The sequence below is a fragment of the Gymnodraco acuticeps genome, unplaced genomic scaffold (assembly GCF_902827175.1).
Source record: "Gymnodraco acuticeps unplaced genomic scaffold, fGymAcu1.1, whole genome shotgun sequence".
NCBI lineage: Eukaryota > Metazoa > Chordata > Actinopteri > Perciformes > Bathydraconidae > Gymnodraco > Gymnodraco acuticeps.
Window position 1 is genome coordinate 77,400 of NW_022990779.1, and position 3,793 is coordinate 81,192.

Consider the following 3,793-nt stretch of genomic DNA (forward strand, 5'->3'; position numbering starts at 1 on the left):
GCACGAGGATGTCAAAATTGATGAGGAGGAGGAAGGAGATGGGGGGACGGCTAATAAGAAAGAAGAAAGAAAGGACTGGTCGGTGGAAGGAGAGAGCGAGCCGAGGAAGGACGGGAGCCCCGTTGGGTCTGAGACTGGGGTGAAAACGCGGTCAGGATCGAGAAGTGGGAGGGAAGTTGACAGAGTGACGGAGTCTCCTGGGTCGTCGGCGAAGTGGGGGGATTCTAGCAATAGGAGGGATTCTACTCGGACGGTGCAAAAGAAGGGAGGTCCTATTGAAAGTTTGGATTATACTGGGTCGAAGAAGCCAAGGGGACGAACGGCGAACAGATCAAGTCATCGATAATGAAAATAAGGTGAAAATGGGGTTAGAAAAGTAAAACCTTATGCATGATGAGCTGAAGTGATGGTGTGGATATGTTCTTTTAATGGGCGAGGGCTCAAATCAAAAGACAGAAGGGAAAGGGGTTTATTGATGTGCGAAGCAGATATTATATGCTTACAGGAGACTCACTGGGATACAAAATGTGTGGAGGATGTGGTGAAGGGCTGGGTGGGAGATGTGTTTGTAAATAATGGGAGGAAGAATGCGGGAGGGGTAGCGATATTAATAAGAAAAGGGGAAATTGGGAAAATGAGAAAGGTGGAGGATGATGGGGAGGGAAGGTTGATTGGGGTAGAGTTTGGGTACATGGGAGAAGTATATAGAGTGTTGAATGTGCATGCTCCAAATGAGGAGAAAGAGAGAAAAATGTTTTTTGAGGGGTGTTATGGAAATCTAAAAACCCCAATACTGTAGAGTACAAGTCAGAAAACAAATAAATGGTGAAACAGACAGAGTTGTCTTTCCGGTGATGTTTATTCGAATAAACATCAGATACAATAAAATATAGACACAGGTCTCACAGAGTATAGGATAGTCTGCGCGAGTGTGCGCAGTTCAATATTATAGCGAAGCTTATATAGTAGAAATGATGAGAAGGTAAGAAATCTGTCTTCACACGGTCACATTGTTATTAGACACCTGGCCTTGAGCTGTAGAAGTTCTCGTGTGACTTTGTGTGAGTCTCAACTTAGTAGCCAAAACAGCTCTGTGGCCTTGAAGTAGAACAGATAGTGCAAACAGCACATCTAAACCAAATGAGAAGCATTTGGTTTTAACATATCAGGATATAATAAAATTTCCACTACATTCCCCCCTTTTGATCATACTTGATCAATAAAAACCAATGACAGGATAGACTGATATAACACATCAATGAATACACTCCATCACTGGTTTAAGTAAACACATCACAAATATATCATAGAAAACTGGCTGTTTTTCTGGAGGACAGACTCCAATATAATGTAAGCATAAGAGGAGAGTACACTCGATTCACATGATTATATTGATTATATTGTAGTGTCGGAATCAGACTCTTCTGATTCTAGCTGGTCTATCTCACTGTGGCGCAAAGGATTGTCATGTAATGGGATAGCAGTATACTGAACGAAAGCTAAAGATACCAGGCTGGAAAAGCCTTTCTTCAGTATTGGGATAATCAAACAGGTACAACTGATACATAGGCCGAAAATGATTATCAGGGGTGTAACTATCCTAGCCAGCCATGCTTGCCAACCCCCCGATGTAAGCCAGGCCCACCAGTCCCAGCCGCCTGCGTTGGATATGTCATCCGCTTTCATGTCGGCTAACAAGTTGTTAAGATGCAGCACGGTGTCAGTGATGTTCTTGGTGGCGTCGGGAATGTAAGTGCAACAGGAGTCACCGATCACATGACACAGGCCACCCTTTGAGGCGAACAAAAGGTCAAGAGCAAATTGGTGCTGCATGAGCATATTCCTAGAGGCTATTATGAATGGGGGCAATGCCTGGAAGCCTTGCGTCGTCTCGGAAGTGAGGTTCTCTAGTCGAACATCTAAGGTATCTATGTTATGGGCATTGTTTACTGTACCCCACCATGGAAACAAGCCACCAAAGAATTTAACTCCAGTGGACGTCAGCTCTCTTTTTACCTTGTGGTGGTCCGGGTGTTGGAACTCTGGGTAATGATGTGTCGTGTACATTAAGGACGTGAGGACCGTGACTGCTGGATTCAAATCCACTAGAGTGCATGTACCTATCCAGAGGGGAGCCAGCATCTGATAGAGCTTGTCGCCGCACAACCAAACGTAATCTTGTGGCGCGCTAAACCCAGCATCACTGGGCCAGGCCAGTTGGAGGGAAGTATGGTTAACATCAGGGAATGCTACGTTAGAAAGGATTCTTCCAGGGACACTGAATATGCAATACGAGCTATTGTAAACACCGTAGCTGCACGTATTCTGTAGGATACGAGTACAACCAGTAGTAGTACCTAGGGAAAAATAAGGTGGTGTAAGAGACATTTTATGGTATACTCTCTGGATACAAATGCTGTGTTTCATCCCTCTCAAATTGCTGGGGTGCACATGGCTGACCGGTTGGTACTTTGCGTATGTGGTATCAACCGTATATGCACGCAAAAGGGAGTTAGACTTATTACTGCATGGTGGGGGAAGCTGCCTGGCATAACGCCACTCGGTTACGCGGTCTTCCCCCTCGATGGGCCTTGTCAGAGCCATAAACGCACAGAGGTGTTCAACCTGGGTCAGAGAGCGCGGACGAACTGGCACTGACATTGATGAGTCCTGGGGAAAAAGGGTGCATGCATAACATGAACCATTTTGTCCTGCGGCCTGCAAGAATGATCTCAGAGTGTGCCACCAAACGTTACCGGTGTTTCCATTACTGGTCTGAACCACATCAATGTTGTTATGGTCGTTATTGCCTATGTATAGGTTACGTTTTAGAAGTGTAGATGTACCTATGGATGTCAATGTTTGTGTCAAAGGCGGTTTATCCTTTTTGGGGGTCTGAGTTTTGGGCGCGATGTCTATGTAAAATGTGCCACACGGGTCGGTGCCGGATACATACATACATACAACATAATAACCCCCGTCTGATATCTGGGCAGCCTGTAGTTGCAACAGGACAACGGGGCTCGATTAATTGACTTTGGAGATAGACAATCTCCCTTTTATGTTTGTTTTGTCGTCCCATAGGGTATAACCCCAATCGGTGTATGCGGTGGTCCATAAAACAAAAGCCCAGCCCCCCGAGCAGTGATTGGCGGTTTGACCAAAACTGCCTTCGACATAGCATATGTAGGCGTCCGCCCACCCCAGTTTCTTAGGGTCGGAGCAATGCATGTAGTCGCACGGGTCTAACTGCACTGTGCTATCTTCCCCATCCCTTAGAGTAATGTTACCAATCCCTGTCTTGATCAGCCCCTCTTCCCATGTGGTTCGCCCTGCTTTCCCCATGTACCTCTTAGATACCTCGATTTTTGCTGACCTGCTGTGTGCTGACCATGAATACATAAAATATATAACTAGTCCTAACACAACTATCATGGCAAGTATGCAGAGGAACCATTTTGTGATTGTCCAGGCTCTCCAGTAGTATTGCTCACGGTTGCGTTGTCGTTGTCCCAGGCGAGCCGTCATCACGAGGTGGGAATGCTCCATGGGGTGTGTGTGTGTATTCCCTCGGTCGATGTTGTGACACGGACAGTCAGACTCCGCACACCAGTAACACAAACGAGGAACCAGAGAGCATATGGAACCGCTCAGCTGGCACTCGCTCGTGATACCTTGTGTGTAGTGTGTTTTGGTGTATGTAGTGCAAGTGTGGTGCAAGTTGGTGATTAGGACACATCACTTGTTGTCATCTACTTTTGTTGGTGACTAGGACACGTCACTTGTTGTCATC